This window comes from Choloepus didactylus, chromosome 3 (assembly GCF_015220235.1).
Source record: "Choloepus didactylus isolate mChoDid1 chromosome 3, mChoDid1.pri, whole genome shotgun sequence".
Lineage (NCBI taxonomy): Eukaryota > Metazoa > Chordata > Mammalia > Pilosa > Megalonychidae > Choloepus > Choloepus didactylus.
This window is the reverse complement of record NC_051309.1, coordinates 55400460-55428110: the sequence shown is the minus strand read 5'-3', so window position 1 is coordinate 55428110 and position 27651 is coordinate 55400460. Positions and strand designations below refer to the sequence as shown.

The window sequence follows — 27651 nt, the reverse complement described above, 5'->3', positions numbered from 1 at the left end:
TCCATGTTTCTGCCTAGAATTCTATTTCCATAGCTAACAGTTTATTTAAGCAAAGTCTTTGGCCCTCACTGGAGCTGTCAGTTCACAGAATATTTAAGCCTATCTGGTGGGAAAAGCAAGACTGAGAAAAGCAGTTTCAGCAATGCAATTCTTAAATTTTGAACTGGCTGGGTCACTTTGTGTGAGTGCCTTAACCTCTCTGGTCCTCAATTTCTTCATCTGCAAAATGGAAATGAAAATTATAGGTCTATGGTGAGAATTAAATGAAATAATGCAGGTCAGGGAATTAGCACAGGGCCTGGCACACAGTAAATACTCAATAAACATTTGCATAGATACTATGCTCCTGAGGATGATGAAGATGAGGATGATGGTGATGACAGAGTGAGCAGAATCCTATATCCTTAGAGTTAAAAAATCTTAAATAGTGTCAGCCACAAACTTGCCTATTCTTTTTCTTTCTCTGTGAACACTAGGCAGTGTTCACTTATGAGTAGTACTGCTTATAGAAAATCTTTGCAAGTTTTGGCATAGCTTTGGAAAAAAAAATCAGGATTGCTTGATTTGTCTGATATAAAATTTTGTGTGTTTCTTTGCACAATTAAAAATAAAAAGATGCCCAGGATTCTGAGATGGGTGCAGGGGCTACTGAGCCCCTGCCTATTTAGAAACTCATCTGAAGCATGTGAATGTCCCAGGCCTAATGGTGACCTGAAGGTGCAGTGACGCTGTGTTTGTTTCCTTGTTGATTTCCCTTCCCTGGCTCCAAGCTCATTTTCCCATTGCCTGCAGGAAAACAACATCCAGGGGTGCGGTGGGCCTGACTTGGCAGCCTTAAAGGTGAACAAAAGGATCTGGGTTTTTGGCGTGAGCAGGAGGAAGTTCCAGGGAGCCTCAGCCCCATCCAAACCAGAGCAGATTTGTCACTAATTCTAATGAGTGGCTGTTTTGGGGGAGGGAGGGTGTCCGATCTCCCTCACAGCCCGCCACAGGCTGCTCTCGGGTATATGGGTCTGCTCTGCTCAAAGCCTTGCAGAAAGGGCAGGGGATGTGCTGATTAATCCCTGAGTGTAGAAAGATGGATGGTTTGCATGCGTGTCTAGAAGATGAGAAAGAAAATGTTCCTTGGCAGAAAAGCTGAGTTTCCAAGCGGACTGTCACCTGAATCTTCACGTATCTGGCAACTGATCCCCAACATAGCACAGGTAAGAAGACTGCCTGCCTCCTCCACTGGGTAGAATCTCACACAATTTCAGAACACTGACCCCGATGACCCCAGTCTCACACTTCCTGTGCTTACCCAAGATGAACACACACACACATACATGCACACACACACACACACACACACACACATAACCAAGTTCTTGAGGAGAGCCTAGGGGACACAAATGTCTAGTTTTGTCTTTTTCAAAACCCACAAAGGCCCCAGGATATTTGCTCTTCTTACATCTTCATGTAAACCTCATTCTTCCTTTTTTTTTGAAAGATGGAAACCACTTGCCATGCAGGCCAAGAAAAATGTCAGGCATCCTATTCATGGTAATTGGATTGCATTATACTTCATTCCTGCTCATGACACATTCACACATATATTTTGTTTCATTTCTGTGGTAGGAATGGGTATTGTCATCGCAGTTTTACCCAGGGAGAAACTCAGCTCCAGAGAAACTGTGACTTTCCCAAGGGCATGTAGGTAGGTGGTCACTGGCAGCACCTCCTGCCCCCATTCCTGCCTCTTTTCAGTAGAATGATGACTGTACTTTTTAAATGAATATCAGGCAACATTCTCTGGCATATATTCTGACCAATGGTCTGAGGAAAGGATGGAATTTTAGAAGTTGGGACTCTCCTGGAAAATCCTGAAATAGATGGTCATAGCACTCGGTACAATATACCCCCTTGTTGTTGATTCCTGCTTACTTCCATTCCTGGGAATTGAATCCAGTTTGACAAATGCTGATAAATTATGTCCCCTGGGCCCAAACCTGAGTCACGTGTCAGGGCGTGGTGCCAGCTGTATGCCCAGGGAGTGGGAGGCAGATGTCGTGTGTGAGAATATTCGCCCAAGGAGGTGAGCTTCACACTTGGGCTGGGCATACAGTGAGGGCTTGCATTGTGGGGAGAGCATTTCCCATCAGCAGAGCTCCCAAAGTAGGAATTTGTCCAGTAAGTCTGTGGCAGGAGGGCAGAGGGGTGAAGAGCCGGACTGGAGGATTACATTGTCTAGCCTTGAATCTTGCTTCCACCTCCTATTTGCACTGTTTCTGGGGAAAATTAGTTAATCCCTGTGACCCCAGTTTCTTATATGTAAAATGGGAATAATGGGAATGCCTACTTTATAGGGTTGTCTTAAGGTTTAAATGAGATAATGCATATAAAGGTTTGCTGGCACATAATAAGTGCTCTGTTAATGCTATTATGATTACCATGTGCCTGGTTCCATGAAAGATGCTGAGAACACAGATAAGAGGGGCCCTGTCCTCAATTTTCTCAAGCCTGTATAAGTTAGTTGTACACAATTAACTGTGTGCTGTGTGACAAATGCTCTGGGATCACAAGGGTGGGATCTGCTTGGTCTGCGGGGACTCTGGGCCACCTGTCAGGATGAAGTGTGTGGGGGTGGTGGTGAAATGGGAGGAGGCTGCACAACAGAGGCCCTGTGTGTAGGGAGGTGGCACAGAACAGTGAAAAGGGCTCTGCAGAGTGGTTTTCATATCCCAGCGTCATACCCTGCTAGATGCATAACATGACCAATATATTAAACTTCTCTGAGCCTCTGTCTCCTCATCTGTAAAATGGGGATGAGCCATAACTTGGAAAACCATTGTGATGATTAGAAACAGAATATGTAAAAGATCTATCCCAGTTTCCAACCCTTACGAGGTGCACAATTGGCAATTGTGGTTATTAGCACTTTAGACCAAGTCTCAAATGAACATGGGTTACAGGTGAACATTGAAGAACTGCCCCTTAGTTATTTATTGCACAGACTATTCTAAGATGACAAAGGAGACCTTGATGTTTCCAATTTTGGTTCTGGCAGATGAGCCTGTTGCCAGATAAGTTGGATGGACTGCATAATCAGCCCTGCAGATACCGTGTCTTCTCTCTTTCCGTTGTTCAGGAATCCAATCTTAAGTAAATGTGTGGAATGAGACTACCCTCCTTCCCACACCTTGGCAGAGCATGCAGGGGTAGCAGAGAGACCCTGATTCTGCCTCCAGGGCAAGCTTTCCCCAAGCTTTCTCCACCCAAAGCTGACTACCTGTATCTTGGCAGTCTGGAAAGCATTATAATTCCTGACCTAACATGTCCATTACAGGTGGACATTGACACATAGATGCAGACATAGAGCTATAGCTATATATATATATGATAGATATATAGATCTATTATTTGGGAAAATTTCACAAACTTAGAGAAAAGTTGCAAGTACAGTACAGTGCAAAGTATAATAAAAGAACTTTTGCACTATATCCTAACCATTTGAGAGTTAGCTGCCAACAAGTTGCTCCAAGATCCCCCAACACAAGTGTGCATTTTCTATAAACAAGGACATTCTCCTACACAACTACAATACAACCATCAAAATCAGGAAATTAACATTGCTACACATTGATACATTACTACTAAATTTCCATAAACTGTCATCTAATCCTCAGACCAATTCAAGTTTTTGCTAATTGTCCCAATAATATCCTTTAGAGCAAAAGGGTGCATTTCAGAACCAAGTGTTGCATTTAGATGTCATGTTCCTTTAGTCTGCTCTGGTGTGGAAAAATTCCTGTGTTCTTTCCTTCAGTTTCACGACCTTGACACTTTTGAAGATTACAGTTTTGCAGAGTGTCCTTCAATTTGGGTTTATCTGAATTTCTTCATGCTTAGATCCACGTTATGCAACTTTCGACAAGAATATCACAGAAAAGATGCTGTGTTTTCCTCATTGCATCCCAGCAGGTAGAAAATGAATCAAATTTCACTTAGATCCCTTGATTAAGCTGGTATCTGCTACAGTTCTCCATGGTAAAATTACTCCTTTTCATTTCACAATTATTGGTGTTCTGTAGAGAAGCCCTTTGAAATTACATAAATCACTCATTCCTAATCAAACTTTGAAAGTATCCATTGATCAATTTACATCAGTATAGACTCATGGATTTCCTTTTTATTCAATGGTGTATAATCTGTTACTATCATTATTGATTTTGATACTTTGTCCCAGATTTGGCCAGTGGGTGCCCCTTCAAGCTGGCTTCTGTGTGCTTTTAGCATGTCCCCATCAATCTTTGAGAACTTCCTTAATTCCTGGTACGATGAGATGTTCCAGTTCTAGAATCAGCCATTTCTCCAAAGAGCTCTGGTTCATTTTAGTGGAGAATTATTTAGAAGCCAAGACATGGGTGCTAGGCATGCTCATTTTAATTGGGGTTTTGCTGCCCCTGGGCCCTTTCAATGGACAGAACGAAGGCATACGTGAGTATGCTGTGTTTGTGTGTGTATGTGTGTGTGTGTACACACATCTATAGTTCTGTATCGATCTATGTATGTATGTTGATAACCTTAAGTTCATACTGTTACTTCTAATTCCTATCCAAACTACAGGGTTCATGCTAGTTTTCTCTTTCCATATTTGTAACTCCCCTCTCAGACATTGAGAAACCTGTCTCCATTTATATACTGGCTTGTTTGTATATTTATATATATACAAACATATATATGTTTGTATCAACCCCCTGTTTGATCAACCCCCTGGATGCAACCACCTGCCAGCGCTTCTGCTGCCTCCTTCCCCACATAGATGCCTTCCTCATCCTGCTTGGATTCTGATGCACCATGCAGGCTGCTCCTGCTTAGGGATGCCTTTCTCTGCCCATCAGGCTCTGCCCTACCCTGCCAGGCCCCACCCCACTCCCCACACGGACGTCCTCCTCACCCCACCAGGTCTCAGACATTCTGCACCGGGCAGCTGGCAGCCTCCTGCACAGAAGCTGTCCTCACTCTGCTTTGGCCCTGACATCCTGCTCTGGTCCCCTAAATCCTCTCCACCGCCTCCCATCCCCTACCCTGCATGGATGCCCTACCTTGGTCAGCTCCACATAGTGGCTTTAAAGATTGAATTATTTAAGAGAGGGAAGGGAAAGAGAAGGTGGGGGGCGGGGAAGAGGACATGTATTCAATGTTGGAATTCTTAGAAACTCAAATGTTACTCTGTGACCCATGGTGGGCATGTGTGTAGGTGTATGTGCCATCACTGTCTTTGATTTGTTGGGGAGCAGAGAAGCCTCCTCCTTACAGATAGGGCAGAAAAGCCCTGTACCTGGGCCTAAACAAGTGGGGTTCAAACCATTTATTATATTACACTCAATGCTGCTCTTGTCTACGTGGACATGGGCTGCTCAGGATACTAACATTTCCAGGGAGAAAAGTACTGTTGGGGAAATCGCTGCTCCTTTTTCCACTTTGCCCAGTTCTAGGCCAAGTTCTCCCTCAGTCATTTATTCAAAAACATGTACTAAGCCCTTACTATGTACCGGATACTGGACTAGGTTGGGAACATAGAAATTTTTTATTAGAGAAGTTGTAGATTTACAGAAAAATCATGCATAAAACATAGAGTACCCATAATTGTACCATTATAGTCCATCGTTTATGATAGGGCTCATTCTTTGTGTTATACAGTCCTATGTATTTTTGTTTTTGTTTTTCTTTGCAATTTTTATCTTAGTAACATATACAACCTAAAACTTTCCCTTTAACCACATTCAAATGTATTTCAGTGCTGTTAATTATGTTCACAATGTTGCACAACCATCACCACCATCCATTACCAAACGTTTATGATCAACCCAAATAGAAACTCTGTATAATTTAAGCATTAACTCCCCATTCTCTGCCCATACCCCATCCCCTGGCAATCTATATTCTAGATTCTGGCAACATGAGTCTTCCTATTCTACAATATTTATCCTTTTGGTTCTGACATTTCATTCAACATGATGTCATGAAGGCTCATCCATGTTGTTGCATGTATCAGAACTACATTACTTTTTACAGCTGAATAATCTTCCGTTGTATGTTGTATTAGTTAGGGCTCTCTAGGGAAACAGAACCAACAAGAGATATCCGTACATATAAGATTTTATAAAAATGTACAATGTTTTATACTGTAGAATGTAGGGGACCTAGAGATACCAATTAGTGGAGGGGGAATGATAATCTAATAAGAACAGATAAACTATGGAGGGTAATCTCAATGTTATGGGAATGCTCAGGAATGATTAGGGTTTGTAAACTTTCTTGGATATAGTAAGATCATGTTGGAAGCAATAGAGTTATTTTAGGTTTTTTTTTTCCTCTTATTCCTTTGTTTTCTTAGGGGTTGTTAATTTTCTTGGGGTATGGTAGGAACATGTTGGAAGCAATGTAGTTATTTTAGATTATTTGTTTTTCTTACTCCTCTGTTTGGACATGGTTTATTAATTTTCTTGGGGTATGGTAGGAACATATTGGAAGCAAAGTAGTTATTTTAGGTTATTTGTTTTCCTTAATCCATTGCTTTGTTTGAAATGTTGTGGGGTTTTTTTGGTTGTTGTTTGCCTGTTTGTTTTTAATTTTTTGATAAACAAAGTTAAAAAAATGAAAAAAAATCAGTAGAAAAATGGGAGTAAAAACTAAATGACAAATAGGGTGGGATGGGGGGATGGTTTGGGTATTCTCTTTTCACTTTTATTTTTTATTCTTATTCTGATTCTTTCTGATGTAAGGAAAATGTTCAGAAATATATTGTGGTGATGAACGCATAACTATATGATCATACTGTGAGCAGTTGAATGTATACCATGGATGACTGTATGGTTTGTGAATATATTTCAATAAAACTGAATTTAAAAAAAAAAAAAGATTTTATAAAAGTGCCTCATGCAACTGTGGGGATGCATGAGTCCAAATTCCATAGGGCAAGATGCATGAGTACAAATTCCATAGGGCAGGAATGCAAGTCCAAATTCCATAGGGAAGGTAGCAAACTGGCAACTCCGGTGAAGGTGTTCGATGAATTCTTCAGGAAATGCTAGCTAGCTGAAGAAGTGAAGGTTCTCTCTCTTCTCCCTTAAAAGCTTTCTACTCATTGGATTAAATCCATCTGATTGAATTCTCTCATTGTGGAGGACACTCCTTTAGTTGATTACAGATGTAATCAGCCACAGACACAATCAATTGACTGATGATTTAATAAACCAGCCTTCTGGTTTATTAATCAGCCATGAAATGTCCTTGAAGTAACGGTTAGGCCAGCGCTTGCTTGACCAGACATCTGGGCACCATCATCTGGCCAAGCTGACACACGAAGTTAACCATCACAAATGTATATACCACAATTTATTTATGTACTCATCAGATGATGGACACTTGGGTTGCTACCATCTTTTGGCAATTGTGACTAATGCTATTATGGAGATCATGGATGTTTAAGACCTTGGCCTCTGCCCTCAAGGAACTCTCAGCCCACTGTGGAAGCAGACAAACAGCCAAGCAGTTACAGTTCCTTATGGCAAGTGCAGTGATAGCTGTTTCAACAGCCCACATGGGAGGGCACCTAACCCAGTGGGATGATCGGAGAAGGCTACTCAGAGGGTAGATGCTGAGGGGAATCTTGAATGAGGAGTAATTAAGGCAAAGAAGGGCTAGAAGGGAGACAAAGGGAATGGTTTATTTCAAAGGCCAGAAGGGTGAAATGGGTGTTAAATTTCAGGAACTAACTCAGTGTAGTCAGTGCCAGAGCTGGAGGCAAGGCCAAAGCTTGAAAAGGCAAGCAAAAATGAAAGACAGTCAAGGCTGTTCAAGGTGGGCTACTCATGCCATGCCAAATAGGGAGGGCTTTTTTTATGTTAAGACAAGAGATTCTGGAGTCAGATTTTCTGTGTTCAAATCTTGGCTCCCCGATATCTTAGCTGTACAATCTTAGGTAAGTTACTGCTCTATGACTCAGTTTCCTTGTCTGTAAAAATGGAATTATAATAATACTTATCTCATAGGATTGATTATATTAATTCTTTTATATGGTGCACAGAAAAATCCATAGCATGTAATAAGCATATAATAAATACTAGGAGTCATTATTATTTCCCAATAGGCCAATCAAAAAGGGGCCAGGAACTCTGCAAATAAACTCACTACCCACACCCCACACCTGACATGGGACATGACTTTCAGGGGTGTAAGTCTAAACCTACTTATAAGCCTCCTTATAAACACACCTAAGAGTCATACCCAGAGAACCTCTTTTTTAGCTCAGATGTGGCCTCTCTCTCTCTCTAAGCCAAATTTCTGCAAATTTCCACAAATTACCCTCCTCACTACATGGGACATGACTTATAGGGGTATAAGTCTCCCTGACACAAAGGACTGGACTTCCAGGGATGAGTCTGGACCCAGCATCGTGGGATTGAGAAAGGCTTCTTGACAAAAAGGAGGAAGAGAAATGAAACAAAATAAAGCTTCAGTGGCTGAGAGATTTCAAATAGAGTCAAGAGGTCAATCTGGAGGGTTATTAGGCATTATATAGATACTCCTTTTTACTTTATCATGTATTAGAACAGCTAGAAGGAAATATTTGAATCTATTGAACGGTAATCCAGTAGACTTGATTCTTGATGATAATTGTATAACCATATAGCTTTTATTGTGTGGCCATGTGACAGTGAAAACCTGGTGACTGACACACCCTTTAACCAGTGTATGGGCAGATGAATAATAAAATAATGACATAGATATATAATAATAGAGGGGGATAAGGGGTATGGTATGGTTTGGGTGTTTTTTATTTCTTTTTTTTTTACATATATGTTCTTCTTTATTTCGGAATAATGAAAATGTTTGAAAATTAATAGTGGCAATGAATGTACAACTATACGATGATACTGTGAGCCACTGATTATATAATTTGGATGGATTATATGGTGTGTGAGTATATCTCAATAAAATTGCCTTTTAAAAAAACAGGGGGCTAGGGCAAAGTAGAAGCACCCAAAAACATAATTAATCAGTTAGAAGAAAGAAATTGAAATTTAAAAAAAGATTTTAGCATTTCAAAAGAAACTCAGAAATCATTATCTTGAGAAAACTCAGAACTTGGACTTCCGTAAGCTCGGTTTTTGGTTTAATGTTGGTTTTCTTCTGATTTGGAGGTGGGAACTCTTTCATTGTTTCAGTTTCTAAAGTTCCTAACATTGCCCTGTATTGTGAGGAGACCATCTCTTTTCTACTGGCTTCCCACCACCATGACCAGTTAGCCTCTGTATGCACTCATCGATTTCCCAGTCATGAGTAATTGTCACAATTGTCCTGACAAACCCAGCTCCAAACCAACCTCCAACCCCAGAATTAAAGAAATTCAATAATCTCTAAAGCAATTCTGTCCCCTGACTGTGTGTGTGGAGTGGAATGTGGGGGGATGTTGAGGCTGTTCTAAAAGACTGTTTGAAATGGGAACTGGCCACCTTTCCACAGTGGGGAGGCCTTCCTCTCTCCCCTACCACCACATCCCCACAGAGCCAGGGGAATCAAAAATGGAAGCTCAGAAATAACAATGAAGCCTGGCTTTTATTATTCCACACATTGGACCACGGATTCTGGGGCAAAATGGTTAAGAGAACTGTAGAAGGGGGATAAAGGTCCTATGGCTTATAAGAAAATTTGCACATCTCAGAGTTTCCTAGAAATGCTGGAGACCCAAATTTCAACACTTGGATTTTCTTTTAAGGCTCTTGCTTGGGAAAATAAATAAATGAGAAAATAAGCCTTGGTCAGAGCTTGGTCAAGCTCTCAAAGATTGGCTGAGACATTCTCTGCTAAATTGCAAAAACCTGTATCTCTACCAACCGTATAAGGAAATTGCTTCCGTAAAGATATCATATTGAAGTTACAGAAATGAAATAAAGAGACACAATGCAATATGTTTAATTGTTCAATAATTTTATATTCTGGTAACATATATCGAACACGAAATTTGCCATTTTAACCATTTTTAAGTGTACAATTCAGTGACATTAATTACATCTACAGTGTTGTACTACCATCACCACCACCCATTACCAAAATTGTTTCATCACCCCAAACGGAAACTCTATACCCATTACATAATATCCAATTATTATTACTTTTTGTGCTACCTTTTAATAGTGTGGCTCCTGACAGGTGGCAGGTGAGCCACAGGTGGTATGTGAGAGGATTTTAAGAGGCATGAACAGTGATATTCTAGTTCTGCACCAAAAGGCATAAAAACAGACGCAGCAAGAGACTGAATCTGAATTCAAGGTCACAACCTGTGTCAGGTGAAGCAGCCGCCTAACCTCTGGTTCTGGCACAGGAAAAAGAGAGGAAATGAAGCAAGGAGGCCTTTCCTCCCTCTTTCCTGAGTACCTGCCCAGGAAGCCAGTGCTGCTGCTGGGACAGTTCCTGCCTTTATAGCTTCCTCCACTGCTGAACACACGGGTTCACTTCATCTCCATGGGGGTCTTAATTTACTCATCTGTAAAATTGGAACGATAAAGAAATCACATAGTGAGTGACAGTGTTTTCTAAACCATAACACAGATGTTTATTTGTATTTATTTTTAGACTATTTCATTCCACAGAGAAATTGTGGTGGCTGCAACTAGAATATAGAAACTACAACAGTGGTCACAAACTGCATGGTCAGTTTCTGGTCAGCATGGTGTTTTTCAATTTTTATATGAGCCACCAACATTTAACAATCAGGGGATTTCACATAAAAATCCTGGTCCCACATTCATTCACTCATTTACTCACTCAACAAATGTGGATTGGGTGACAGTTTCTTGATAGAAATTGTTCTGGATTCTGGGGATATAGCAGAAGAGAGGCAGGCAACAGCCAAGTAGACAGAGAAATAAGACAATTACAGGAAATAATAAGTGATATGAACAAAACAGGGTTGGGGGATAGAAAATGACAACGTTACCCACTTACTTCAATCATTTACTGCTACAGGCCTGGCCATTAGAGGCATTTGAGCTTATGAGCGCTGCAATAGAATGAAAGGAAATATAAACAAGAACTTAAATTAGAAACAGGGGAAATACTAGAAAGGATAGAATGAAAAGACCAGAGAAAATAAGAATGAAGTTTGGAGCCACAGGAGCCTTCATGGTTAATACAGTTGGGCATCAGATTTAACTCGGAGCTTCCTGGCAACCAAAGCAAAAGGGAGATATGCTCAGTGACATCAGGCTCACTCCAGAAAGGAAGAAACAAAACCATTCCTTAAGAGGTACAATGTTTTCCTTATCTGAACCTGAAACATAAATTGACCATTGTTGAGTGAAGTAGTGATCAACTCCTCACCAATACATACATGCACAGCAAATGTAGTATGGGAATTCCCAATGTTTCAGTCATTCATTCAAAAAAACTTTATTGAGACACTAAAATAAGCACTAGATATTTTTTTAAAAGTCCATTAGTTTTTATCTAGAATCTATAGATAAGAGATGAGAGCATCCCTCATGTAAACTAAACTTGAATGCTGCTTTGCAAGAGGTCAAAAAATGTAATGTAGACTCATTGCTCCTACTGATCTTAATTCCCAGAGTATGAAGAAGAATGGACAGTGTCTACCACTCAATATATTTTCCTTCCATAAATCTATCTACTCTCAGTTGGTAGATAGAAAGTAAAGATTATAATTAGCAGTTCTTTGTAATCGCATAGAATGGGCAAGACTCAGTGTGAACCACTCCTATTCCTAAAAGGCTCTTGACCTTTTAAGTGGACAAATCCACCTTCCCTTTCCAGTGGGAAAACACCAATGGTTGTATATGCTGACTCTTTAATGCTGAGGACACCCACCTGAGGGAAGGAAATTCCTAAATCTATTTTTTCACCACATGCATAAGAGGCTCTGCCACACACCTGGGCTGGGAAATGTAGGCTGTCTTCTGGAATGTTCCTGGGGAGCCCCTCCCCTGGATTCTTGGTTTGTCCTAGCGCCATTGTGTATCACAGGTACAGAGCATATCTATGCTTCCAAATGTGTCTCCTACCCCAGGAGAAAACACACAAGCAAAAATAGAGTTAAGGCAAATTTTCTCTCATTTTTTGGCCTGGATACCACCTGGCTGATCCCTTATCATCTGGATTATCTTTTGGCTCACTGAAGATTTTGTGGATTCACTTTCCTGCCGCTGGCAAGAATCAAGGAGCTGTCTGAGGGCCAGGAGCAAAGCATTACTTCTCCCTCCCTCTTTTGAAAACCAAGAAGAGTATTTTGACTGTGCTGGTGGTAATTCTTACCCAGACTTCCAGCGCCTTACCACACCTCTCTGTGACTCTGACTAAATATGCTCTTTGAGTCAACCTCACAGAACTGGTTCTCTGGATTTGCAACAAAGACCTTCCACAAATGTCCTGAGCTCGCCTGGCACAAGCCTTACCATCTCTGCTTGGCCGTCCCTGGCCAAGAGGCCCTTCTGGCACTGAGGTAACCTACCCTACCCAAGATGTTATCCAAGTCACTTGACATGGAATCCTGCTTGGTCTATTAGTGGGACAGCTTATGAGTTCCCAGGGATTTGCTACCAGCTACCCAGCTAGTGCTGCATTTTCTGACAATTGTGTAAATTTCTTATCATGGACTGTAAACAAATTTATAGACATAAATTGGATGTGTATATTAAATACTTCAATATATACTATACACTTTTAGCTCAAATTACTGTTCATTCATTGCTTTTATCGCTAAAATGAACTACTGAACACAGTGAGATCAATCTACCCATAGGATTTTGGGTTGGGGTGAAGGGTAGTTATTAAGAAGATTTTTAGAGAAAATGTCTTGGTAGACTGATAAAAACCCACCACCAGCTAGTGCTGAGTAGGAAACATGCTTGCCCTGGTGCTTTGGGTTCGATAGGTGATTAATTCATGGAACAATAATAATCATTGTCACTAACTGAGTTCCAACATGTGCCAGGTACTGTTAAACTCTTTACATGATTTGGCTTATCTTGTTTAATTCTCAGAATTCTGAAAAATATTACTGTTAGCTCCATTTTTTCAGGCACAGAAACTGAGGTTTAAAGAGATTAAGTAACTTGCCCAAAGTCACCAAAGAAAAAGCAGCAGGACCTGGGTTTGAAACCAGGTCTCAAGCACCCAAGTTCTCAACAGGAAGGAGGAGGGAAGTGAGAGGGGAAGAGGTCTTGGGCCACCAGTTCTTCAAGTCTCCACGAGTTTTCTGACCCACTCCCTGCATCTGTGGCACTTCGATTAATGAACAAAGAACTACTTTTTTCGGAATCTACATCAGTCACAATCTCTGCCCATTCTGGTTGAAACCTGATTAAATCATACAATATTGGGATTTTTCAACCTCGGCATTACTGGCATGTGGAGCCAGACAATTCTTTGTTTGGGAGCTTTCCTACACATTGTAGGATATTGAGCAGCATCCCTGTCTCTACCCACTAGCTTCTAGTAGCACCCCGTTCCTAGTTGTGACAACCAAAAACGTCTCTAGACATTGTCAAATGTCTCCTCTTAGGAGTGGGGTGTGGGGAAGGGGCAAAAGTGCCCCCATGGATAGTTGCTGTGCTAGATATAACCAAAGTGAGAAAAGGTTTAAGTTCCACAGAGATGAAGCACCTACAGATGCTTGCTTCCATGAGCATAGCTGGGAGGTCTCGGAATTCTTTATTTGGAGCAAGCCCTCTCACAGTCAGCTCTACCCTGGCCTCAAACTAAGCAGAAAAGCCCAAGACTTTAACCAGACCAAAGGAACTTCAGGTTCCACAAGCTGGTCAGCACCTATGGGGGCTGCTTGTATCCACATAACTTGCAGGTGGGTGGAGCAAAGGGGCCCCTCCAGAAGGACCCAAGAACCGTGACTGGTCCCCCAGTGACACCATTCTTGTGGGGAATCTTGTGGATATCTGGCAAATGGCCCTTTCTCCTGTTGTTATCTTATTTGACCTCAAGCCTAAAGGGTAAAGGATAATCATGCCAGTTATCACTTTAGGGCCTCTTATGATTTATCACAAGGTAGCCAGAGGCCAGTGGCCAGAAGAGCCCTTTGGCCCAGTTTATACATTGGTCTCAAATTTGGTGTCTTGACATCATCTCCAATGCTATATACATGTTGCATTTTTACCTATGTTCAAAAGCACTAACTTTTTAAATATATACACTTAAAACATATCATACTTTTCCTAAGTGTATTTTGGGATTTCTTTAATTTTTAATATTCCAAGAGCCTCAAAAGGTGGTGAAGGCCTTGGCTGTTCATGACATGGGTTGCTCTGCTTTCATCATCATAAGTCAAAGTGAGGCATGGGGAGTGTGATCTCCCAGGGCTGGAAGGCCTCATGCCCCTAAATTGCTCCCCACCTGCTCTCCTGATGCTGGAGGTTCCATGGAAAAAGACAAAGTCTTACATTCCAGGATAATTCTTTAAGTAAAAATATCCCTGGGAGAATGTATAACAAATTCTTGAAACTTGATAATAAGAAAACCACCCAATTCAAGAAATAGTTGAAAGGTGTGAACAGTTTCTTCACCAAAGAGGATATACAGAAAACATATAAGCACATTAAAAAATGCTCTACATCATTAGTCATTAGGGAAAAGCAAACTAAAACCACAATGAGATACCATTACAAAACTTTTGGAATTTCTAAAATTAAAATGACTGACCATATCAAGTGTTGGTAAGATATGAAGGAGTGAGAACTGCTGATGGGAAAGTAAAATGGTACAACACTTTGGAAAGCTATTTGACAGTTTCTTCAAAAGTTAAATGCAAATCTACCATAAGATCCAGGCTTTGAATTTCTAAATATTTACCCCAAAGAAATGAAAGCATATGTCTATACAAAGACTTGTACATGAATTTTCATAGCAGCTTTATTAGTAATGGTTCCAAGCTCAAAACAACCCAAATGCCCATCAATAGGTAAGTGAATAAAATGGACTATGGAATGTCCATACAATGGGATACAACTCAGCAATAAACAGGAAAGAACTGTTGATTCACACAACAACATGGATGTCCTAGTTTACTAATGCTGCAGAATGCAAAACACCAGAGATGGATAGGCTTTTATAAAACGGGGGTTTATTTCACTACACAGTTACAGTCTTAAGGCCACAAAGCATCCAAGGTAACACCTCAGCAATCAGGTACCTTCACTGGAGGATGGCCAATGGCGTCCGGAAAACCTCTGCTAGCTAGGAAGGCAGCTGGCATCTGCTCCAAAGCTCCGGCCTCAAAACGGCTTTCTCCCAGGACATTCCTCTCTAGCAAGCTTGCTTCTCTTCAAAACATCACTCCCAGCTGCACTTGTTTTCTCCCCCCGAGGCAGCTCATTTATATAGCTCCACCGATCAAGGCCCACCCCAAATGGGCGGGGCCACACCTCCATGGGAACATCTCATCAGAATCATCTCCCACAGCTGGGTGGGGCACACTCCAAGCAAATCCAACCAGCACCAAAACTTCTGCCCCACACAAGACCACAAAGATAATGGCATTTGGGGTACACAGTACACTCAACCTGGCACAATGGAGGACTCTCAAAATTGTCATGCTGAGTGAGAGAAGCCAGACAAAAAAGAATACAAGTGCATATACAGAATTCTAGAAAATGCAAACTAATCTTTAGTGATAGAAGACAGATCAGTGGTTGCCTAGGGATGGGGGCAGGAAGATTTGGCAGGAGGAGGGATTACAAGAGTCACAAGGAGGTTTTTGGAGGTGATGGATATCTTCATTTTCCTGATTGTGGTGATGGTTTCATGGGTATGTACCTACGCCAAAACTTATCAAATTGTACACTTTAAATATGCACATTGAATGCACCCCTTTGTGTTGTATGGGGTGGGGCAAATGCAAGGTCATTAGGAACCCTTGGGGGATTTCTCTATTTCCCTCTTCTTGGGCTGAGCACAGAGTTGGTAGCTATCCCTCTTCAGCATCCACTGGATAGTGTTACTAGAATGAACTGTGAGAAACTCATAAAAAATGCATCAGTTTGCTGGTGGGTGAAAACTCTGCTGTGGGCATCTCATCAGACTCCCTGAAGGGCACATTATATCTGGGTTAAGTCCCCTCTTGGGGACAGCAACAGTTAGATCAAAATACACTGGATATATTTGCAAGGCTAAAAACCTCTCCTTCCTGGAGAGTGGGGTAAAGAGGGTGGCTCTCTCAGAGTGACTGAGCATCTTGGATCCCCTCCAGCATATTCAGGCCAAATAACTGTGCAGCGTCCTAGTGTTCATTGAGGAAATAAAATGCACACACAAACACACACACAGTGCAGCAACCAGAGCTGAGCCGCCTCGGAGGCTCAGGGTCTGCAGGTGCAAGCCCCAATTACAGCAGCCGGGCTTCCAATACCTTTTAATCCGGAACAACAGCCGGGCCTCAGCCCCAGCCAGGGATTGAGGAAAGCCCGGAAGGACTGCCGACCAGACTGGAGGGAAACAAAGACTGATAAAGTGCAGCTCGTATGAGTCGAACCTGAAACTCGAGCTTCATTTTCAAAAGCTCTTGTTAGAATTTGCCAGTGCACAGTTAGTGGCAAAGCAGTCCTAGGGCAAAAGGAAACAAACCGCCCTCCAAGGTCCCCCACTTTCTCCACACGTTATCGTGGGGAGCCTTCTTTTGCAAACCAATGAGGCGCGGTATTTCTACAATGGCCAGTCTCATTGGTTGTTTCCACAGTTGACAACACATCCCCTTAAACCGATGTATTTTTCAGGGTTATAGATGCAGGGTGGTCCTTCCGCAACTGGTGGCTCTTTATCATTAATATCCCATCAGGGCTTAAAATGAAAGCACTTGTGACCATTTATTTTTAGCAAAGATGAGTGCGTTTGATGTGTGTGCCAAAGCTCTATCCTCAACAGACAAGCACTAAGGACGCAGACTCATTTTCTCCACTCCACCTCCGGTCTCCGCTCCCTCACGTTTCTTTCATTGGCTTTTCAAAGAGAAGGCTAGCAAGTTCAAGAAGCTATCTTCCTCTAAACTCCAGTCAGCATGTTCCACAGCTGAGGAAGTGCTTCCAGGAAAGGAGAACTTCGGTGTGCCTGAGTGACCTCGTCATGGGCCCTCTGGCTGCCGTTCCACCACCACCACCCTCTGTAAGTCACTGCTTTCTCCCTCCCTGATGATCCCTTGTTTCTAATATCGAAACTTCCAAAGAAGTGCCAACAACCAGAAATATTAACAAAAGAATGTTAGAAGCCTATATTTCTGCAATCCCACTTCTAGTTATATACACAAAAGAACTTAAGGCAGGGACTCAAAACAGATATTTGTACACCAAGGTTCATAGAAGAGCTATTCACAATAGCCAAAAGGTGGAAGCAACTGAGTACCCATCAACAGATGAATGGATGAGCAGCAATGGAATGTTATTCAGCTGTAAAAAGGAATGAGGTTCTCATACATGCAACAACATGAATGAATCTTGAAGACATCATGCTGAGTGAATAAGCCACACACAAAAGGACAGACATGATGATATCACTTATACAAAATAACTAGAATATGGAATGCAATGTCACAGAGACAGAAAATGGATTACAGGTTATCAGGGGTGGGGTGGAAAGATAATGGGAATTAATGCTTAATGGGTACAGAGTTTCTGTTTGGAGTGATGGAAAAGTTTTGGTAATGAGTGGTGGTGATGATAGCACAACATTGTGAATTAATACCTCTGAATTTATACTTGTAAGTGGTCCAAATGGGAAATTTAAAGAAAAAAAATAAAAACCTATATTCCCTCCTCTGTCAGGTTCTTATTCCAGATCTTATTATTGGGCATATTTTTGTCTACTTAATTATAGTATATATGTAAATCTTCTGACTGTTCCTCTGACTTGACTTCTCTACTGGGTTTGCGGTCATGAGAAATGAATGGCTGGTTAATTGCATGAAGGAACAAATAGAGCTTTTGACACTTCAACACCCAAATGCCTATATTATATTAATGCAATACATCATGAAGATAGGAGGTGGGTGGTCATCATGTTTCCCTTGGAAAAAAGTCTGTTGTTTCTTGCTACAAATGCTACCATGATGGCTGCCACCATCAATAATCAATCATTTTCTTCCAAAATGGTAGTTCCAGGAATACCTGGTGGGAGACTTCTAGCTTGTTTCCAAGATCATCTTCAGAATTGCTAGGTTTGGTTGAGTGGAGCCCATTTGGGTTGAAGTCAGATGGCCTGAGTTTGAGTGATGGTTCAGTCTCCATCAACAGCCAGATCTTGAACAAGGCATAAGTTTCCTTATCTGTTACGGGGAAAGTCCATAGTCCATCAATTCTAAGACACTCATTCTGTTACATTTTAACTCTCTGAAACTGGAATTATTTTCATAATTAATGATGTGTCATGATTTAATTGGCCACATTTTGCATTTTCTTCTGAATGGTACATAAAATAAAGGTGCATATTACACTCCTTGGTATCTTAGAAGTGATGAGATACAATAATACTGATCCTAGCCTAGTGGTGTTGTGAGGATTGAGCAATGCTACAACCTCACAAGGTTGTTGTGAAAATTAGGCAATATGTGAAAAGATATGTACAGTATATTGAAAAGCACTTGAAAATTAAGGAATTATTGACATAATTGTGAGTATTTTCTTGCTCCTGGAATATCTCCACCTTTTACTTTTGTAATTACTCAGGAAATTTCATAAAAACTGCATCATGACCCCCTATGGCTCTGATTAGATTTTTCATGCAATGGTTGGTACCAACAGTTTAATTTAGTGCATCATAAATATTGTATCATTGGGAAGAGATTCAACTGATTTGGGAAAGCAAGATAGATACAATTTTCTTGGGTTTCAGGGTAATCCTTTCTCCATGCTCATGATGCTCTGACCAGGAGGTTGCGCATGATCCAGTTATTGGGATTCGATTATTTGTTTGATGAGATTCTTTGCCAGTGCAAATTGGGTTCCCTCTCATAGAACTGCTTCTGCCTGTGTGATGTCTTCTCTGTGGTCAAAGGAAAGTGAAAGAGTTGAGGCAATAATTCAGCCCTAAGTTATTAATATAACTCAAGAGTCTTCCATCTATGACATCCAGATTATCACCTCAGTTGCTGCTTTTTCTTCTTCTTTGGAGTGGGGGTGGAGGGTGGTTGGAAGCTGTATGAAAGAGAGAACTCACAACACCTTCACTCAACAGGTGTTTTAAACTACAAACCTTGATTATGTTTCCTTGTATGCATTTGTTCATTCTTGATATAAAGGGAAAATATTAAGTCAGGAACTTTTGCTGGAGTGTAAATATGCACATGTGATGGGATCAGCTAATTGGGTGTATAGGGCTGAAAACTCTGATGGCAAAATATGGAGGTTACTATATCTGCTGTCCTAAAGCCAAATTAATATCAAAATAAGTGAATAAATTGAAGGAAATAGAAAACCAGAGTTTACTGGGCTGCTTATGTGTGCCAGTCACTGTGAAACCTGTGACAGGTGCTTTGTGTATAGCTGTTTCAACATACCTCAGTTTAGGCTTTATCATCTCCATTTTACAGTTATAGAAACTTGCACCCGAAAGTCAAATGATTTGTGTAAGAGCATCAAAGTCCTTCTATCTTAAAGTACTGTTCTTTCTACTCTAAGGACAAGAAATCCTAACCAGTGTCCCAGAGATGCTGCTATAATTCCTTTGCCATGCACTTCTATCATCTTCTCTGAGATGCATTTAAGACCTGGCTACATATTCACATTGTATATAGTCTTCTCACCACAGTGATATGCATAAGCAGGTGCTTATTAATACTCTTCAGACAATGAAGTCTCATTTTCCCTCAAGCCAGGAATGGAAGCATCCCTTTTGCACCACTGTTCCCCCCACCCACACAAAAAAAGCAATAGATGTGCATTCTCCATGAGATGCCTCTTTGATTTCAGCTATGAGTAGCAGATATTGTTCTCAGTGGTTATTACTTTCTGATTGCTGGCCAGCAAAGATTAGTATCTCCCTTTTGTAAATGCAGCACTGGAACACAGAGATTTTAATTGACCTGTCCAAGGTCACACAAAGGAATTAACAATGGGGCGAGACGTGAGGTCTAATGCTCCTAATTCCGCCATTGGCCTTATCAGCACACACTGGTGTTCTATGCACAGTTAGTAAATATTTACAGCTCTAAATATCTCCACAGCTGTAGTTAGGACAAGAAGTACTTGAAGCACTTTCACCCATTTAAATATATATATATATATATATATATATATATATATAAATAAAACAGATGTGAGAAAATATAAGCTTGAATTAATGAACATAATACCCATGATATTGAAAGTCCTGGGCTAAATCCTGGGAGTTCCCAGATGTAAGACTAGTACCTTGTCCCTTTCAGTCTCTTGGTTGTGCCTTCATGTTCCAGGTAGAGTACAAATTTTGACTAAGATTTCAAATCTGTAACTACGTAAAATGTACTGATATTTATATACTATGTGGTGAAAGACTGAAAGCTTTCCCTCTAAGATCTCATACATGACAAGGATGCCCACTGTCACCACAGTTATTCAATATTGTACAGTAGTGGAAGTTCTAGTCAGAGCAATTAGGCAATAAAAAAACAAATAAAAGGTGTCAAAATTGGAAAGGAAGAAATAAAACTTTCCCTACTTGCAGATGATTATGCTATATAGAGAAAGTCCTGAGAAATCTACAACAAAGCTAATTGAGCTAATAAACGAATTCAGCAAAGTTTTGGAGTACAGGACCAACAAGTAAAAAAACAGTGATGTTTCCATATACCAGCAATGAACAATCTGAAGAGGAAATTAAGAACAAAATTCCATTTACAATAGCAACTAAAAGAATCAAATATCTAGGTATAAATTTAACCAAAGATTAAATAATTCATACATGGAATACTACAAAAGATTGCTAAAAGAAGTCAAAGAAGTCCTAAATAAAGGACATTCCATGTTCATGGACTGGAAGATTAAATATTGTCAACATGTCAATTCTACCCAAAGTGCTTTACAGATTCAGTGCAAGACCAATTAAAATTCCTACAGCCTTCTTTGCAGAAATGGAAAAACCAGTCATCAAAATTTATTTGGAAGGATATCGGGCCCAGATTAGCCAAAAACATCTTTAAAAAGAACAAAAACATCTTTAAAAAAAACCAAAGTTTTAAATCTGTATTTTAAAACTTATTATAAAGCTACAGTGGTCAAAACAGCATGGTACTGGCACAAAGACAGACATATAAACAAATGGAATCAAATTGAGAGTTCAGAAATAGACCCTCACATCTATGGTCAATTGATTTTTGACAAGGGTGCCAAATCCACTCAATAGGGAAAAAATAGTCTCTTCAAAAAATGGTGCTTGGAAAATGAGATATCCATATGCAAAAGAATGAAAGTGGATCCCTACCTCACACTGTATACAAAAATTAACTCAAAATGGATCAAAGACCTAAATATAAGAGTGAGGACAATAAAACTCCTAGAAGAAAATGTAGGGAAGCATCTTCAGCATCTTATATTAGGCAATGGTTGCTTGGGTATTACACCAAAAACACAAGCACAAGCAAGGACCTCACCAAAGTTAAAAACTTTTTGCATCAAAGGACTTCATCAGTAAAGTAAGAAGTCAACCTACACAATGGGAGAAAATATTTGGAAACCACATATCTGATAAGGATTTAATACCCAGAATTTATAAAGAAATCCTACAACTTGACAGCAAAAAGACAAAAAACCCAACTAAAAAGTGGACAAAAGACTTGAGTAACATTTCTCCAAAGAAGATATACAAATGGCCAAAACACACATTAGAGATTGCTCAAGATCATTAGTCACTAGAAAAATGCAAAACAAAACCACAGTGAGATACCATTTCACACACTAGAGTGACAACTGTTAAAACAAGGAAAAATAACAAGTATTGGAGATAATATCAAGAAACAGGAATACTCATTCATTGTTACTGGGAATATAAAATGGTGCAGCCACTGTGGAAACAGTTCTGGGTTCCTCAAAAAGTTAAGAATAGAATTACCTTATGACCCAGTGTTCTGGTCTGCTAATGCTGCTGTTATGCAAAATACCAGAAATGGATTGGCTTTCTAAAGGGGGTTTATTAGGTTACAAATTTACAGTTCTAAGGCCATAAAAGTGTCCAAATTAAGGCATCAACCAGATGATACCTTCACTGAAGAACAGCTGATAGCATCTGGAAAACCTCTCTTAGCTGGGAAGGCACATGGCTGGCATCTGCTCCAGGGTTCTGGTTTCAAAATGGCTTTTTCCAAAACGTCTCTGGACTTGTCTCTCTTAGCTTCTCCAGAGCAAACTCTGGGCTAGCATCTCCAAAGCGTCAGCAAGTGTCTGGGCCTGGAGCTCTCTTTAAGGACTCCAGTAAACCAATCAAGACCCATCCTGAATGGGCAGGGCCCAATCTTCATGGAAACATTCAGTCAAGGGGAACACGCTAATCAAAAAGATTAATAAATCTGCCCTCACAAGATTGCATTAAAGAATATGGCTTTGGAGGGGACATAATATATCCAAACTGGCACATCCAGCAATCCTCTTCTAGGTATATACTCAAAAGAATTGAAAGTACACCAATTTTCATAGAGGAATTATTCACAATTGCCAAAAGATGGACGCAATCCAAGTGTTCATCAACAACTGAATGGATAAGCAAAATGTGGTATACACGTACAATGGAGTATTATGCAGCCATGGAAAGAAACTAAATTCTGATGTATGCAATAGCATGGATGAACTTTGAAGACATCATGTTGAGTGAAATAAGCCAGACACAAGAGAACAGATATTGCATAATCTCACTGATATGAAATAATTAAAATAAGCAATTTCATTGAGTCAGAAACTAGAATACAGGTTACCAGGATCTGGGGAGGGAGTAGGGAATGGGGAGTTAAAGCTTAATTGGTACAGAATTTCTGTTGGGATTGATGGAAACGTTTGGGAATGAACAGTGGTGATGATAGCCCAACATTGTGAATGTAATTAACACCACTGAATTATATACCTGAATATGGTTGATGGGGGAAATTTTAGGTTGTATGTATGTTACTAAAATAAAAATTAAAAAAAAAAATCTTCCAACCTAGAAAAAAAAGTACATTATTGGGACAACTGAAAAAATTGGACTATGAACTTTGTACTTTATATTAATGTTAAATTTCTCGAACTTGATAGCTGTACTTAAGGTGATTACTTGGGGAGTGCCCTTACTCTTGGGAAATGTACCTGCAAGTGTTAAGTGTTAGAGGAGGATGATGTATGCAACCTACACTCAAATTTTTAGATGAGAGATAGATTAGAGATAGAGGTAGAGATAGAAATGGGGGGAGAGAGAGAGAGAGAGAATGATATAATGAATGTAGCAAATGTTAGAAGCTGGTAAATCTGGGTATCTGGGTAAGGGGATATAGTGGAGTTTTTGTATTATTTTTGCAACTTTCCTGTAAGTTGAAGTTATTTCAAAATAAAAAGTTTAAAAATAAAAAAAAAGGCATCATAGAACAAGTGGAAAGAAAAGATGCAAAGCATAAGATACTGACAGCACATTTAAAGGATTCATATCCAGAATATACAAACCCCTACAAATAAAAGGACCATAAAGAAAAGAGGCAGAAGTAATAAACAAGCCTTACATTAAAAAAATCAAAATTGCAAGTAAATGTAGAAAAGACACTTGAGGAAGAAAAGTTCACTAATGGTAAGGATGAGGAAAATGTTTACTGTCTTGCAACTTTTCCAACTTCATGATGCTTTAAAACATACTTTGGAAAAGATAGTAGAAGCTCATAATGGGATAGTTTGTTTGGATAAAAGATTGAGTTAGAGAGAATATTGAGCAAATCATGCCCTTACTTCCCAAAAGACACTTTTACATTAAACCATGTATAACTTACAAGATATTAGTCCTATTCCTCTTTATTATAATACTTAAATAATTACAATATATTAAAATAGAGGTGACTCCTATTTTAATCACACCTATTCTTTATAAGATATTTGAGGAAGGAGAACATCTATCTGAACGGAAATTTATATTTTTAAAAATGTGATTCATTTAAACTTTGTAGTCAGTTATATGACACAATCTACCTCCAATTCAAACAAGTTAAGGAAAAGAGGGATTTCATTGACCCACATAACTGGGTGGTCCAGAGGGCTAAATCTGGCTAGGAGATTAAGCAACATTGGTGCTCTCTCTCTCTCCACGTTTTGACTCTATCCTACGTTGCTTTCTCATTGTGTGTCAGGAACATTCTCCTCCCACTGACACCCCCTCATGTGGCAGGAAAGATGTGGGCCTCCTCCTAACTGCTGCTTACTTTCAAAAAGGCAGAGAATGCTCCCCTTCTATTTTTGTCTTAGTTTGCCTGGGTTGTTACCACAAATACCATAAACTGCTTTTGGCTTAAAGCATTTATTAGCTCATAGTTTTGAGATTAGAAGAAGTCCAAAATCAAGATATTGGCAGGGCTTGCTTTACCTCTGATATCTATAGCCTTCTGGTGCTGGCTGCTGGCAATCCTTGGGGTTCCTTGGCTTATATTTCTGCTTCCCATCACCTGGCATTGTCCTCTCCTCTCTGTGTGTGCTCCTCCCATTTCTGCTGACTAATGGCTTCTCCCCATGGCCTTCTCTTTATAAGGCCTCCGGTAATCTGATTCAGGCCCACCTTGTTTCGGTTCACCACACCTTAACTAAAAACAACATCCTCAAAAAGTCCTATTTACAAGGGGTTCATACCCACAGAGATGTGGATACGTCTATGATGGAGTACATATTTCAATCTACCACAACATCCAATTCCAAAACACTAGGGAAGGATTATGGTTGACTTGACTACTTGGCCACCCCTTGCACCAATCCCTGTGACCCAAGAGAAGAAGACCATTGTCAGCCATGGCTGGACAATGTGCCCACCGTCCTAGCTGGTGTGATGGTGGGTTGCTTGGGCAGTGACTACAGCTCCAGGAGCACCCAGGGAGTGGAGAAGGAACTCCCCAAAGGAAAGAGAACGCCCCTGCTAGAAGAAGGATGGAAAACTGAGCTGAGCAGGCAAAAAAGTGATGATTATCTCAGTCTGTTATACTGGGTTTATGATAATAATAAGTAGTATAAAAATCCAGGGGAGTGTCAATACAAGGCTGGTATTGGGTGCTCAAGGCTAATGTGTGACTTTCAGATGTCCACCCTCTTCAATGCAGTGTATCAGAGAAATACATGATCTGCACGGTTTCACTGTATTATTAATGAAAATATCAGTGACAAAATACATTGTTCTCAATCACTTTCTACACAGGGTTTCAGTGCTTCCCAAATAATACTTTATGAATTTTCAGAGGACCCTTGAGATGTAGCTGGCAAATATTTTGCTGAAGAGCCTTTCTGGTGATGGAGAAACTGCCTCCAAGTGTTATGCAATGGTCCCAAAGTCCCACAACCAGTATGTGGCTGGGCCAGTAAACTCCTGTCTAATGTCCTGACTGCAGGGCATTTGGCCTCCGTGAGGAAGACTGAGGAGGGTTCTTATGTCAAGTACTAGTATGACTGGTTTTTAATGGCCTTTATTTTAATCTTGCTAGGAAAATAGTACACCCTTCCCTGGCTAAACACCAGTTCAGGAAAAGCCACAAACCAGCCCCTCAAGAGTCCTGTTTACAAAAATGAACCCAACCCAACTCTGCTGAGCTGACAAAAACTGATAATCTCACAGCAACTTCCCTGGCTATAGCCCTCAGAACAGGATTTGTATTTCTGGGTATTGCTTTACATTCATATTAGTTTATCATGGTCTTAGGAAATGAAAAATACTCAAAAAATGAGATGAAAATATCCTGGGGAAGAGGTGATAGTAAGAAAGAAAATATAAGAGGACATTAGGTTGAGTGAAATAAGCCAGTCACAAAAGGACATATATTGTATTATTTTATTAGTATGAACTAATTATAATGAGCAAATTTTAGAGTTAAAATCTAGAGTATAGATTACAAGTAGATAAAATGAGGGTAGAGTAGGGAGCTGATGCTCAATTTGTACAGAATTTTTAACAATGTTGATTGTAAATGTTTGGAAATGGATAGAGGTGATAGTAGCATACTACTGTAAATATAATTAACAGTGCTGAATTATGAGTGTGATTGTGGTTGAAAGGGGAAACTTAGAGTCGTATATGTCATTAAAAGGAAAGTTAGAGACTAAAACATGGGACAGCATAACACAGTGAACCTTGTAGTGGAAGATGACTGTGATTAATAGTATGAATATAAGAATGTTCTTACATGAATTAGAGCAAATGTACGTCACTAGTACAAGGTGTTAATAATAGGTGGTATATGGGAAAAATACAACTAATGCAAACTATGGACTATAGTTAACAATAATACTGTGGTATTCTTTCATCAATTATAACAAAGGTACTATAACAATGCTAAGTTCAATAATAAGGGGATATTAAGGAGTATGAAAGTTTTCTTTTTGGAGCAATCGGCATGTTCTCAAATTGATTGTGGTGATGAATGCACAACTCTGTGATTATACCAAGACCCATTGATTGTACACTTTGGATGGATTTCATGGTATGTGAATAAAACTGTTTAAAGAAAACAGAAGAAGAAGATTGTGATGGTTTGAAGCTGTTAAGTACCTTAGAAAAGACTGTGTTCTTTTAATCCATTCCTGTGGGTGTAGAACTACCATGGGTGGGACCCTTTGAATAGGCTATTTCAGTTGAGACGTGACCCATCTCATTCAGGGTTGGTCTTAATCCTCTTACTGGAGTCCTCTATAAGCAGAAAAAAGACAGAAAAAGCACACAGAAGCTCAGAAAGGAAGCCACTGAAGTCAGAAGCTGAAGCAATGAAACCTGGTAGAGAAACCAGCAGACACGGGCCATGTGCCTTCCCATGTGACAAAGCTGTCCCGGATACCAGAAGCCTGTCTCCTGAGTCCAGGTAATCCTGTTGATGACTTAATTTGGGCATTTTCACAGCCTAAGAACTGTAAATTGTAAGTTAAGAATTCCCATTGTAAAATCCAACCCATTTCTGGCATATTGCATTTCATCAGCTTTAACAAACCAAAACAAAGATACAAAACGAAAGACAGAGAAAGAGAATGGGGAGGTTAAGAACATCATAGCGGATGGGGGACCAAAGAGAACAGTGGGGGACCAAGCTTGGAGGGAGGTGGTATGAAAGTTTCTGTAGGCAAGGGAAGTTGACATTACTGAATCCCTACTATGTGCCAAGGGTGTTTAATTTAATCACCACAACAATCCTGCAAGAGATGGGCAATCATCCTACATTACATAGAGGAAAAAAATGAGTATCACAGTATTTGGGAAACTAGCTGGTTTCACACAGCTAGTACATGATGAAGTTGGGACTGAATCCAGATATAGCTGACTCCAAAGTCCATATTTTTTCCACCCCACCCTCCCCAACACCCTCATATTATCTAATCACTACTTGTCTGGGGACGTGTTATCTGGAAGCAGAGCTTGAGAAGAAAATTCTTGTAAAAAGGGTTTCTTGAGGGAGTGTTATCAGAAGGGGAGGGAGGGAAGAAAGATAGGGCA

At 40.1% G+C, this 27651-nt stretch overlaps 1 protein-coding gene across 2 annotated transcripts in view; it reads left to right on the top strand.

Annotated features, from left to right (window-relative positions):
- The first annotated feature begins 942 nt into the window (after nt 1–942).
- LNX1 (ligand of numb-protein X 1) overlaps nt 943–27651 on the top strand; it is a 236108-nt gene continuing 209399 nt past the window's right edge. The window contains exon 1 of one of the 2 annotated variants that reach the window (XM_037829799.1): nt 943–1205. The gene's annotated coding sequence lies outside the window, so the exon portion shown is untranslated. The remainder of the gene's footprint in view (nt 1206–27651) is intronic. The other variant, XM_037829798.1, reaches the window with a different exon arrangement.